General features: G+C 38.8%; 1 protein-coding gene across 2 annotated transcripts in view; it reads right to left on the reverse strand.

Annotated features, from left to right (window-relative positions):
• Positions 1 to 14,821, reverse strand: part of LOC122541510 (lysophospholipid acyltransferase 2-like) — a 130,841-nt gene that overhangs the window by 81,032 nt on the left and 34,988 nt on the right. Inside the window, exon 1 of one of the 2 annotated variants that reach the window (XM_043678343.1) lies at positions 10,668 to 10,789. The exons of the other annotated variant lie outside the window; for it this stretch is intronic. The gene's annotated coding sequence lies outside the window, so the exon portion shown is untranslated. Of the gene's footprint in view, positions 1 to 10,667; positions 10,790 to 14,821 lie in introns of those variants that run through there. 2 annotated transcript variants of the gene reach the window in all.

Raw genomic sequence — 14,821 nt, forward strand, 5'->3', positions numbered from 1 at the left:
CATGAAACTATGAGGTGCTAATAACACAGCATGGGAACCAAGGCATTTTGCACCCTTGTGAACAGGAAAATCAACACACAATCTCCTTAAAAAAGGAGTTCTAAAGATTAGAAAATAAGCAGACACAAAACAGGTATATTATATATCACAACAGGAGGTGATTGGAAAGGGGGGAGAATGGTCATGTAGTACCATGGTAACATCTCTACATCTGAACAAGAGACCTGAGTTCAGGTCCTACTTGTCCCAGATGTTTAAACATTTGATTAAATTTTTTTTTAAAAGTCGGGGCCGGGGGTCGGGGGGGTAGAAAGAGAGAGACTGGATTAAGAAAAACCAAACCCAGAGAACAAAACACATTTCTTTGAATTCTATCCTTTTGGCTAACACTCGAAGCCCTATTAAAAATTCCTACTGCTTTGCCTCAATACTGGTTCTCTGACTGCCTCTGAAGTACTTTGTTTTGGTTTTCTATTCTAAAGTCATTAGGTAAATGCAATTTGATATTTCAGTCATAAAAACAAATAAAAGGTAGCTTTAAAAGTAACTGAGGGTGCAATAAATCTAGGATACTCAGAAAAAGAAAAATATTCAGAAAAAATTAAAATATATATGCCTCATAGCAGAAACATTTGCAGACAACAATAATCCAGAAAACTGAAAGATTGTGGGGATTACACTTTGTGGGAGGAAAAATTAAAGTAGTTTATCTTTTCTAGTTTTGTATTCAGTTTTATTTCCCTAACTTTCAGAAATAAAATTGCAACATTACAAAAAGAGAGAGAGACTGAAAATGTCTAGAAAGATATACTTTCAAGTCAGTGGGCACACAAATGACTTCAAATCCATCCATCTTGAAACTTCATTTATTTTCAGACTTTCTGAAGTATTCAGTTTGTGTGCACAATATGGAAACTTGCCAGCCTAGCAGGTTTTAAAAGCATTGGTTCTAATACAAGTACTATATGTAGACATGCAAAAGGCTATGAATGATCATATCTTAAAAGTAGTGAGATAAACCCAGATTGACAGGAAGCATTATGGTTCTGCAAAATTGGGGATGCTGCATACTATTTAACTTTTGTGACAACTTTGGAAATAGCAGGGCATGATTTCTGGCACTCTACCTTATTGAGGAGTGACAACTTAATTTCCAAAACTCCTCTTAATTCTTATCTTGCAGAGAGCTTGGAATGTTAACAGCCACCATCAAGCCTTGAACATTAACTTTGGATTCTTTCAAATTATTAGTAAGATGGAGACTGAGCTCTGTTCTCTTACAGCATGACACTGTAAGAGAAGCATGCTACAATACATCTAAATTGCTGAACTTGAACCCAGACAAGGGAATATCTGTGATTATAGAATATATTTATGAAGAGTAGAAGTTCGTTGAATTTTTCAGTACATGACCCAGGACTCATTTATGTTAGAGTTAACACTAGAATCATAGTACGATAGCTGCAGATCACCTGTAGATTATGCCTTACTAATATGAGACACTTCTGCAGGAAAGAAATTTATTTTTGCATTCTGACCTTCCAGAGCTGCAGGTGTGTTGGATGAGGATTCACAGCATTTCACCTCAAGATAGACCATCTCGTATATGGAGGCAAGAAATGTTTTAAAATAAGTATTCTTTTTGCAAGTTTGTGTATTTTGGTATTTTATAAACCAACTTTGCGCTCACATTCTGCTTTTGGCAATCATTCTGGGAACGTAAATTGGAGGTGTAGTGGACAGCAAAGGTTACCTTAGAATAATGAGATCTTGATCAGATGGGCCATTGGGCGAAGGTGTAGCAACTGGAGTTTAATTTAGGTAAATATGAGGTGCTGCATTTTGGAAAGGCAAATTAGGGCAGGACCTACACACATAATATTAAGGTAATGGGGAGTGAAGTGTTGCTGAACCAAGAGACCTTGGAGTGCAGGTTCATAGATCCTTGAAAGTTGAGTCGCAGGTAGATAGGATTAGTGAAGGCGGCGTTTAGTATGCTTGCCTTTATTGGTCAGAGCATTGAGTATAGGAATTGGGAGGACATGTTGCGGCTAAAAAGGACATTGGCTAGGGCACTTTTGGAATATTGCATGCAATTCTGGTCTTCTTCCTATTGGAAGGATGTTGTGAAACTTGAAAGGATTCAGAAAGATTTAAAAGGATGTTGCCAGGGTTGGATGGTTGAGCTAAAGAGAGGCAGAATAGGCAGAGGCTGTTTTCCTTGGAGCTTCAGATGCTGAGGAGTAGGCTTACAGAGATTTATAAAATCACGAGGGGCATGGATAGGGTAAATAGACAAGGGACGTTCCCTTTAGGAAGTGGGTTAAAATGGGGAGCCCAGAACCATAGGGCATAGGTTAAAAGGAGAGAGGGGAAAAGATTTAAAAAGGAAATTAAGATGCAACTTTTTCTCACAGTGGGTGGCCGAGTATGGAATGAGCTGCTAGAGAAAGTGGTGGAGGCTGGTACAATTACAACATTCAAAAAGGCATCTGGATGGGTATATGAATAGGTAGGGTTTAGAGGGACATGGGCCAAGTGCTGGCAAACGAGATTACATTAATTTGTGATGCGTGATCAGCACAGACCAAATGGTCCGCTTCCGTGTTGTACATATCTATGACTCGATAACCCAAGCATTTTCCTACAAAAACCCATGTGAAAGCACTTTGAAAGGACACTATTTTGCTTAATGTGGTGATTTTTACGAATGTAACTACCACATTAAATTAAGGACTACTGCATTTATATGGCAGTTTCAATTCTGTTTCTCGTCAATAGTAATCCCCAGGATATTGAGAGTGGGGAAATTCAGCGATGATAATGGTGTTCAATGTCAAAGGGGAAAATGGTTAAATTCTCACTTGAAGCTCATCATTTGCATCAAACAAGCTACTTGCCATTATCAACACACAGAAAAATACTCTTTGGAAATATCAAGAAAAAGCATTTACTGTATATACTTGTGTAAAAGTCAAATTTTTAAAACTATTTTTAAAGGTTCAATTTATAGAGTCAACTAACACACAGGCACTAGTTTTGAGGGGCTGAAATTCATGCTGCAGATCAAAATTCCATACTAGCAGAAGTCGATTTGATCGCTCAACTAATCCCAGGTAAAGAAAAACAACAAACTATAGTAAAGGTAATTACTGGATAAAAGCATGATAAACAAGAATGGATTACAGTAAGTAAATTTTATTTATATTTACCAGTATGAAAATTTAACAAGAATCATTGAAATACTGCAAAAATCACACTGTTCAACATCGTCATGGCCTTGAATAATGGCATGCTTAAAATCAAACATTAAATTCTGAATGTGTAAGCATCTTGAACTTGCCCGCCTCATTCTTCCATTCCCCTCCCATTTACTCTCATGTTATGAACCTCAGCAACATTAACAAATTTGTCAAAGAATTAAAAGGTATATGTAGCTAATATATCTCTCTTTTATTCAGATACAATGACTCAAATAAAATGATTAGCTTTTTAACGATATTAACGTTTGGATGTATAGTGACCAAAGCGCAATAAGTACCGATAGATATAGTACCAGTATGGAAGGACGGACGGACGAATGAGTGAATGAATGAATGAGTGAATCAAAACGTGCCATGGTAAACCAAATGGGCTACCGGTAAGTAGAGTTGTGAATGAATTAACAAATGAGTGAATAGAGATGCAACATAGTAAACAAAGACCGAAGAGTAGAGTTACTGGTATGAACGAATGTGGTTTTGTTTAAGTGGGTTAATGGGAAGAGGTTTATAATATGATATAATAGGGTCAACTTTTTACGCAAGATATATAGAAAATACAAGACTTTTTTGACCAAAAGTAAGGGGTCAACATTTACATGAGACAGACTTTTGCATGAGTATATATGGTATCTCAATGTCCTGATTAATGCTTATCCTGCAAGTACAACATTTTAATTAAATCCCCCATCCCATATTATGCACTCTTGCTTTCACAAATTGGCTGTAAATATTCCTTCCAGAGGTTACACGCAAGTATGTCAATTGAAAGAGGAATAGCTTCATTGTGAAAACTGAGTGGCATGGACAAGTTGGGCCCAAGGGCCGGTTGCCTTGCTGTAAACCTCTATGACTTTGACAATGAAGCACTCTGCAACATTCCAAGGAGGAGAATGACTTTTCAAATTCCAGTACCTCCTGCCTTGACCCTAGAAAAAGGTCTCACTCAAGTTGTACTTCTCTCTTCCAAGCTCATTAAAGTGTCCAAGACACACCTCTTATTCAATTGAAATCTATTTAGAATGAACTACTGACCACCCATCTTCCCTTCCTGGCCAGAATGCCAGATGACATGGCAACTGATTCACTCTGTGCAGATCCAAATCTCTTATTTTCAGAACCTCACCAAACACTCAGATGTCTTAGTCTATGCAAACTACCATCATACAGTGACATTTCAGAAAGGAAAACTTTAGCAAAACATTAGAGCAAATGCTTATTGAAATCTGACCAATTAGTGCTAACCAGCCATAACCAAAAAGTGACAAATAACATTTCTTAGGATTGTGGTGCTTTATCCAATGTGGCTGTCATTAACCTTAGGAAATGGTTAACCACATGATATTTCTCCATTGCCCTATCTTTCCTGAGGTCCAGTTCAATGCATCCACCGATTTCATTTTTCCTATGCAATTATGGCCAGAAGCTACTGTTCCCAGACCATTTTCATCTCATTGCTCCCTTAAACTTATCTACGCACTTGCCTTTGAAGGCATCATCTGAAATCAAGAGTTAAATACCACATATGCATAAATCTGACTGTTTCACCCGTTCTCCCAATCCTTCTGATATCTCAAAACACATGAGAACTAAGGCCTGCATTTCATCTTTGGGCACCCTCACTCCAATTAAAGATTAGGAAAACAAAAGCTATAATACTTGGCCTCTTCCACATCCTCTAACTTTCTACTAATTCCAGTCACTTCTCCATTCCTTGTCTCAATTGTGGCCTCAGGTTCATTCTGAGACAGAGGATCACATTTAACCAAAAACAATGCTTTTGCTCTGGAGAATAGTTCTTGGATGTACCCCTCAAGGTGATGGTACAGGGATGGAAAAGAGAGAAATCACTAATAGGTGTTGTTAGATCTATAACTTTTACTTTATTGCCAAGTGTGGAACCAAGCAAGATAGTCTCACAAACTTATCAATAGTGAGGAGACATTATAGAATGAGCAGGGTAAGAAAAATATTAAAGATTGCACAGAGATCAATAGTCAGTGAGGAAAATGAAGTATGCTCTACCTGGGCAAAGCTCCCACTTTAAGAAGTGCGAATGACCAAACTTAAATCAGCCAAGTTAGTAAATGCAGAGAGAGATGGTGAGGGGGTTATGCAGGCAATATGATTTGCACAGCATCATCTGCAAATACTTGAAACAGGTCACTGTACTGGTTGAGTCTATTACCAAGAACAAAAAGATGAAGATGGGAAAATTGTAAGTAGCTTGTTTATTTGTACACTAGTCTAGACCATGCAAGAGTCCATTTAGCTCCTTGATCATTAACTTAAACTCATATCCCTAAATCTCAAAAAACAAACCTCTGAATCTCCAAGATGGTGACAGAGTAGCAGGGCTGTGTGTGGGCTCTTGCCCAGGGCTATTCTACTCCCATCTGCTTTATTTCCTTTTACTTCTCTTCATCTTTTCATTTTTTTCTTTTGTTCCTCTTTTCTTTGCTGCCAACTAACCAGCCACTGCTGCAGCAAATGTGCAGAGTACCAGCAACCTCACAGCAGTCAGTGACAGCGGGCAATTGGGGACAGCAGCAGTGCACTCTTCAAGATGGTGGCGCCAGCAAGACACATCTCAGAGGACAGCTGAAGTGGGACTCTTGGCATGGTGGCAGTAGGCCCAGAGTCTGGTCTCCTGGCCTGGCAGCAGAGCCAGAGATTGCTGGTTGCAACAAGCCAAGAGTAGGGACTCCTGGTGCTGATGAGGTGGCAACTGCAAGGCATTGGAGGGATGGTAGCGCAGGTGTCACTGATGAGCCAATTCAGGACTCATGGTGCAGGTGGCAGAAAGAGGACTCTCTTTCAGTTATACCTTTTTAACTCTTTATTCTTAAACTATTTTAAGTGGCACCAGTTTGGGGTGACAGTTGAAGCTCTTCACTGTATTATTCACTGCAAAATTCAACTGTCAAAACATTCAATGCAATAACACCTACCAATCTGATTTTAAAGCAAATTAAAAAACTAACTTACTCAGAGGATATCCATAACCCCAAGCTCCCCATGGAGAACATGCAATATTTGCTCCAAGTCACAATTACCATGATCACTTAATCCCATACCCCTCTTAACCCTGAAATCCTGTCATTCAACTGCCTTGCTTGGATGTGTGTCAATCACAAGTGACAAGTATAAATCTTAAACTACTTCAATGCTCAAGTAAATTACAGAAGTATCAAAAAAGACAGACAAGGATTGGTAGCAATGGAACCAGGTTAAATGTAGTTCCTTCCCAATTCAGATTTCACATCTGTAACTATCAAAAGTAGTAAGTTTAAGAAAAAATGTGTCCAAAGCAAAACTAAGAAGCCATACCAATGAAGTGCAATCTTTAGAGTTTAAATTCCATTCTGAAATAGAAATAGCACTAATGTTCTCCAGGGATCACCCACTGCCTTTAATATCATTTTACAATGCTGAGCTCTGGGGTTTTAAAAACAATAGATAATCAGTTGATTCCACTACTACAGTAAAGATGAGTATTAATTGCAGCCTTAAACTTTCACCAAACATTTTGTTGTTATTGGGCAAGCATCAGCAGCTCACGTAGAAATGGGAGTAGGCGGTTCAGCCTGCTCCACAGCCAATCAGATCATAGCTGCTAATCTATCTCAATGCCACTTTCCTGCACTCTCTTCCTTACCCCTGGATATCTTTATTCCTCATAATCCTATCCATTTCTGAACACGTTCAGTGATTGAATTTCTACAGCTCTCTGGGACAGAATTTCATAGATTCACCATGCTGCATGAAGAAGTTTCATGTCTCAATCCTATCCCTTATTCTAAGATTGCATATCCTGGTTTTACACTCAGTCAGTTAAAAGAGGATTAGTATTTTATCTAGAGCTATCTGACATGCCCTGTTGGAATTTTGTCAATTTCAATTAGGTCACCCCTCAAATCTACAAAACAGAGGTAAACAGATCCCATTTCCTCAAATGGGAGACACTTGTGTCATTCCAGAGATTACTCTTGTGAAACTGTACTCACTCCCATAATGACAAGTATATCCATGCCTAGATGCGGGAACCAAACCTTTAGAGAACACTTGAGGTGAGGTCTCACCAAGGCTGTATTTAACCTCAGCACCACAACTTCAGTCAAATCCTCTTGAAAGGAAGGTCAGCATACACTTTGCCTTCTTAATTGCTTGCTGCAGCTATTTTCAGACTCCTGTTCCCTGGATGCTGCCTGACCTGCTGCGCTTTTCCAGCAACACATTTTCAGCCATGAACAAGAATACCCAAGTCATTGGACACTGCACTTCTCAAACACTCAGCACTTAAAGAGACTTGCTGACTGTTTTCTATTTATTCACATTATCCTGCATCTGACATGATCTAGTCCTTTCCCTTAACCTGCCCAAGTCAGCTTGAAGCCTCCGTGCATCCTCAACTTGCGTTGCCATCCAGTTTGCATTAACAAATTTACAAATATTATTGGTTTGATAATGTCATCAATAATGCTACCAAGCACCACTTGCTTAGAAATAATTTCACCGATGCTCCGTTTGGGTTATATCAGCTCCTGACCTCTTCACAGCAATAGCTTAAGCACAGAAAAAAAAAGCTGAATTCCAGAGTTGAGGTGAGAGCAACAGCATCTTGACAGCAAGGATGCGTTTGCAGGACTGCGGCATCACGAAGGCTGAAGAAAACTAGCATCAACGAAAATCAGGATGAAAATTCTCTGCTGGTTAGAGTCATGCATTTTGGAAAAGCAAATCAGAGTAGGACTTAATGGCAAGGTCCAGGGGAACGTTACTAAACGGAAACCTAGGAGTGCAGATTCATGGTTCCCTGAAAGTAGAGCCGCAGGTAGATAGGATAGTGAATAAAGCTATGAGAAAGCGAGGACTGCAGATGCTGAAGATCAGAGTAGAGTGTGTGGTGCTGGGAAAGCACAGCAGGTCAGGCAGCATTCAAACAGTAGGTTGGGGGGGGGGAAATCGACATTTCAGGCAGTACACCTTCATCTCCTACTGAAGCAAGCTTTTGGTATGTTTTGCTTTGTTGGTCAGAGCACTGAGTATAGGAGTAGGAGGTCATATTGCAGCTGTACAGGACATTGGTTAGGCCACTTTTGGATTATTGGATGCGATTCTGGTCTCCTATCGGAAGGATGTTGTTAAACTTGAACGGATTCAGAAAAGATTTATAAGGGTGTTGCCAGGGTTAGAGGATTTGTACAATAGGGAGAGGCTGATAGGCTGGGGCTGTTTTCCCTGGAGTGGAGGCTGAGGGGTGACCTTATTTATAAAATCATGAGGGAGCATGGATAGGATAAACAGACAAGGTCTTTCCCCTAGAGTGGGGGAGTCCAGAACTAGACGACATAGGTTTAGGGTGAGAGGGAAAAGATTTAAAAGGGATCTAAGAGCTAACATTTTCCATGCATAGGGTGGTGAGTGTATGGAATAAACTGCCAGAGGAAGTGATGGACATTGGTACAACTACATCATTTAAAAAGGGATCTGGATGGGTATATGAATAGGAAGGGTTTAGGGGGATATGGGCCAAGTGATGGCAAATGGGACTAGATTAGGTTAGGATATCTGTTTGGCATGGACGAGTTGGACCAAAGGGTCTGTTTCCATGCTGTACATCTATGACTCTATAGGAGGCACAAGAAACAAAAACGACGGTGGTGGTCATGACTTCTCAGATACTGAAGCAGTCCATGCCCAACTGCAGCAAGACTGGAGAATATTCAGTTTGGGCTGACAGGAAGGATCATGCTATGACATAGGAAAAGAAACTGTAGACCGGTATCTCAAGTCAACTAAGGGAGGGTACCAATAGTGCAATTGACGACTTGGTCTTTCCTTCCTTTCTTTGATCAAAAGCGTACACAGCTTTACGAGAAAAAGGGGTGTGTGGAGTTTGCACATTCTCCCAGTGTCTGCATGGGTTTCCTGCAGGTGCTCCGGTTTCCTCCCACAATCCAAAGATGTGCAGGTCAGGTGAATTGGCCATGCTAAAGTGCCCATAGCATTAGGTGCATCAGTCAGAGGGAAATGGGTCTGGGTGGGTTACTCTTTATAGGGTCGGTGTGGACTTGTTGGGCCGAAGAGCCTGTTTCCACACTGTAGGTAATCTAATTTAATCTAATCTAATCTAAACAAACTAAAGTTTAAAATTATTCAATCTTAGTATCAACTGATATTTTTCATTAATCCAAGATACAAACAAACATTCAACAAGAATATGCACACCTCCAATTGTACATGTGCACATGGAAAAGTGTACAATGCTCTACCATCTCTTCAGTCTAAAATGCTTGGTACCAAGGCGTTTGAAGGTGTGAAAATTGAATTTAAATGTACCAGAGACATAAAAATACGCAACAAAAAAAGTGTTAAAGAAATTGTTTTCTTTATCCAAATTCCTGTTTCACCAATGTTTCTTTAGTGTCCTAAAATGATGCTGATGACATTGAGGAAAGAGGGTGATCCCAGTTGATTGGGGATTAGCATTACTAACACTCTGTTACCACGACAAAACAGACCAACTTCTTTCTCAAAGATTAGCGATGTAATACCAGTGCAAAAGGCTATTATTTTTGACAGCTGATTTTTCTTCTCATCATCCATCTTGCCTTTCTCCCTGTCTTGTGCTGTCCTCTCACTGAAACATCTTCAGTACAGACAGTACCATTAGAAAAACGACAAGGGCCATCACAATCATTTTCATAGCTAGTTGCAGCACCGTAAGTGAAAATTCTGAGTATTACATGGCCCTCTTCTAAAAACATTCTCAACAAATAATGTTTCTGAATTCCCGGATCAGTGGGGTTAGTTATACTTCACTAATTGCAATTAGGAGCCATTGCTTAGAGATAATAACAAAGTCATAAGTTTTCAAATCCATTAATAAACGTCTCATTAGGAATGGAGAACAGAATTTCAATGACATTTTCAACTTGCAGTAGAAAAACAGAAAACTTACAATGACTCTATTCAGCCTCAATTGTGAGATCATAGCTTCAGCTGAAGTAAGAACACTTCTTATGCAGATATTTAAAGCTCATGAACTTCTGTCCCTCCAATCGAGACCATTTAATCAGCTGACCCTGCTTCATTCCTTCTTTTCACTAGCCCACCAGGCCAAACTTCCAAAGGTCCCTCTCATTCCCTAATCTTGAACTAATCCCATTTCCTTTCCTTTCCCGGAGCTCATGCTGATCTACAAATACACCCTTTCCTAACTTGCTTACCATCCTTGACATCATGTAAGGTGATATTACAAAAGGGTTTTTTTTTCAAATCTGCCATCAATAGCCTCAATTTAAAAAACCTACACCTCCCAACCTTGTAAATGATTTCATCTCCAATCTTTCACACCCCCTCTCAGTGACAGAGATACAGAAATTGGGATGATTTTTATCTCACCAAATTAATTCAGAAGATGTGGGGTTCAGAGTCCAATATTTATTGCCCATCCACAACTCTCCTTAACGCAATGGTGAAATGCCCTTTTGAGCCACTGCAGTCCATTGGTATAGATACACCCACAGCACTGTTAAAGAAGGAGTTCCAGGATTTAGATCTGATGACAATGAAGACACAGCAACATAGACCATAAAAGACAGGAGTAGAAGTAGGCCATTCAGCCTGTCAAATCTGTTCTACCATTCAATTATGTACTTTGCCTTTTCCACAGCAATCTTGGATTTTAAAAAAGCTCTATCGCACCCTTGAATATTTTTAACAATGCATCCTTTATAGCCCACTGCAGTAAAGAATTCCACAGATTCAGTCCTCAGAAGAAATTCCTCATGTCGGTCCTAACAAAGCAACTTCTTACTCTGAAATTATGTCCTCTGGTCTTAGACTCTCTTACAAAGTGAAACAATGTCAAGACCCTTAAGAATCTCGCATGTTACAATAATTCTTCAAAACTGCAAACTGCAACAAGTGCACGACCAACCTATTCAACCTCTCCTCTTGAGAGGATTGCTCCATACTCAGGATCAACCCAGCGAACCTTCTCTGGGCTGTCTCCAATGGGAGTCAATATATTGTTCCTTAGACAAAAAAAAAGGACCAAAAAACTGTTCACAGTATTCTAGGTGTGTTCTAATTAATACCTCGTAGTCTTCACAAGACTTCCCTATGCTCAATGCTTAATGCTATAACTTCTAATATTCATTTTGAAATAAAGGCTAACATTCCTTTTGCCTTTCCCATTACCTGAACTTGGTATAATGCCTTCTGCATTATATATGAGAGCTCCCAAATCCCTCTGTGCTGTAGTTATCTGCAGTCTTTCTCCATTGAGTTTTCAACTCCTCTATTCTTCATGACAAAGTGGAGAAGCTCACATTATATAACAAACTTTGTTTTAAGCGGCACTTTTATGAACTATACACCTTAAATACTTGATGTTTACTGTATTATCATGATCACTATGACGTCCTAATAGTCAGCTGACGGTGTGACTGATGAAGTCCTCTGCCGCTAAGTTTTATTGAAGGGAAAGTTGTATTCTTATTTGAGTGATTTATGCTAGAAATAAAAATGTATATCTCCAGTATTACGTTTCTATTAATATGTTTTTACATTGATCAAGCAGCACACTCTAAATCCCTCAGGTAGCAATTAAAAACTGCTGCATTCCATCGAACAAGCTTTTGCCTACTCAATATAACTGAATAATTTGTTTAGATCTTAGAACTTTTCAACATATATACACATTTCATTAAAACAAAAAGGAAGAACTTTCTGTAGCTAGCTACAACAGTTAAGAACAGCATTAAAAAGGGAAGAAGCTTACAATGTTATAAAGAATTTTCGTAAACTGAAGGATTGGGAGTGCATTATAAATCAATAAAAGGACAAAAAGTTGATTTTAAAAGAGGGAAACAATAGAATGAGCATTTATTGGAAAGGAATATAAAAACAGATTGTCAGATGTTATTGGCATGCATAAAAGGAAAGTGGCTGAAGTAAACAGTGGTGTCTTAGAAATCAGTCTATGTTGTCAAACTCAGAGGGGGAGGGACAAGTTTCTTGTTTTGTCCAGATTAACAGCCCCAATCAGGATGCCCTGGCTGACAGAGAAGAACAGGAATGTCAGACATCCTGTTCATTCAGAGCTCGATCACTGCCAGGAACTCTCCACATCGAAACAAAGGATGTCTTGGTGACAGGACACAGGCCCCTCGAGTTATTTCAAATGTCTTCACATTTTTCCAAATTATATTCCATTTTTTCATGTTCTTGCTCAGTTAGCTTGTTTTGATCCCATAGAAGCTCTTTTGCATCCTCTTCACAACTCACTTTTCAATTTATTTTTGCTTCAACAAACTTGGAGTTGTTACATTTTATCCCAATGAAATCATTTATGTAAATTGTGAATAGCTGGAACCCAAGCACTCCACATATTACCCCACTACAATCTTAACTTGAAATCGACCCTTTCTCTTCAACTCAAATTTTCTTAGCCTATTAACCAATTCAAAATCCATGTAATCTGCTTTTTGGTTTAATTTGATAACCTCTTATGTGGGACCTCATTAAAAGCCTTCTAAAAATCCAAAGTATACCACATTCACTGATTCCCTCCTGTTCATTCTGCTAGCAGCATCTTGAAACAGGTTTGCCAAACATGATTTCCCTTTCAATATTTTTTTGGCTCTGCCCAAATCATACCATAATTTTATTCCCCACCCCCCCAAAAGTGTCTGGGACTATTTTATTTTAGGATACCTGGTCAACAAGGACAAGGTGGACTGAAGGATCTGTTTTCATGCCATAACACTATGATGTTAGCTGACACATCAATAGTTTTCTATGTTGTTTCTCCTTTCTTTCATAGTGGGATTACATTTTCCCCCAATCTGATGGAACCCAGACCAAATTCTGTTGACTCTGAAGGTAACCACCATTGATCCACATTATCTTCTACCAACAAACTGACGTTCAGCAGGTCTAGGGGATCCATCAGCTTCCAATCCCATTAATTTCTCCAGTGCTGCTGACTTATTTTTTTTTAAAAAACTGTTTCCCATTCTCACTGGTCCGCTGGTTCTGGGAGATGTTATTGTATTTTCCTGTGAAATACACCAGTTTCTCAGCTATTTCCTTACTTCCTATTATAAATTCTCCTGTTGAACAATCACGTTATAGCAAATTCGCATTAACGAATCATGCATTATAGCTGAACAATCTGTATAATATGCTCACTGTTTATTAGGTAAAAGATCTGTTTGCTTCCTGTCCGCCACAGTTGAATCAGTTTTCAAATCATTTCAGTACATGACTTCCAATCCCATGTATTTTAATTTTGCACATTAATCTCTTATATGGGCCTTTAACAAAAGCTTTCTGAAGTTCCAAATAAACCCATCCACTGACTCCCATTATCCATTCAACTAATTACATCCTCCAGATTCCAGCAAATTTGTCATGCACAACCTTTCATTCATAAATTCATGCAGACTCTCTCAGAACAAAACTGATAAAGAGAATAAACTGTTCCCAACCTTAAGGTTTGTTGCTCTTTTGACCAACTTGTATACTTCTTCCTTGCATTTAATACACTATAATTTCCCTTATTTGCTATAGTCTGACCATATTTTCCCACTATTTTTTGCACCAGATTGAGATGAATAACATTTGTAGTTAATCCAGACACTTTAAATGTTCATCATTGCTTACTTACTGTCATCCCTTTTAATAACTTTCCCCAATTCTCATAGCTAGCTCGCACCTCATACTATCATAATTGCTTTTAAATTCAGTATCCTAAGCCATGTCACTTTCCATCTTAATGAAAATTTCTATGCTGTTGTGGTCATTTGTCTGGCCCAAAGTGCACACACAACTAGAGATTGTCAATTATCGCTTCCTCCTTACACAATATCCAACCAAAACAGCCTTTTTTTTTTTAAGTTGGTTCCTCAATATGTTGATTCATAAAGCTATCCCATGTACATTCTAAGAATTGTTCCTCTACAGTATTGCTACTGCTGGAGTTGCTCAAGGTACATTTTTCCAATGATGACAGCCAACTTGTCCCTCATACCTTTCCAGTTTTCTTTGTTTAGATTGAAATCCCTAGGTTTGGATTCAACTACATCACTTTCAAACTTAATGGTACTAATCTCTGACAGCTTCTTTGCAACGTGATTGTAAACTAGCCTCTTCTCATTGGACCAAAATATTCCTAATTCTTCAGTTGGTTCCACAACCTACCATCTAGTATACATTTCATGGTTTTACCTTAGAAAACATTAAGTTTATCCAGTCGAAAATTAAATTGAAGTTACCCATGATCATTGCTTCATCTTTATGACATGCAACTTTAAATTTCCTAATTTTGACAATGGCTGCCAACCTCATTCAAGAAGCCTTTGTGCTTCTAGACTGGACAGCATCAATTTACTACTGTCCACTTTTGTGAACATGAAGTTATCTCCAATTCATTTGCTCATGTTCTAACCTGCATCTTTTCACCTATTTCTCTCTACTTGACCTAAATTGGCTCCTGGTGCATGGTGCTACAAAATATTAACTACTAATTTTTGAATTACATTGTCCAA

Source organism: Chiloscyllium plagiosum, chromosome 3 (genome assembly GCF_004010195.1).
Source record: "Chiloscyllium plagiosum isolate BGI_BamShark_2017 chromosome 3, ASM401019v2, whole genome shotgun sequence".
Classification (NCBI taxonomy): domain Eukaryota; kingdom Metazoa; phylum Chordata; class Chondrichthyes; order Orectolobiformes; family Hemiscylliidae; genus Chiloscyllium; species Chiloscyllium plagiosum.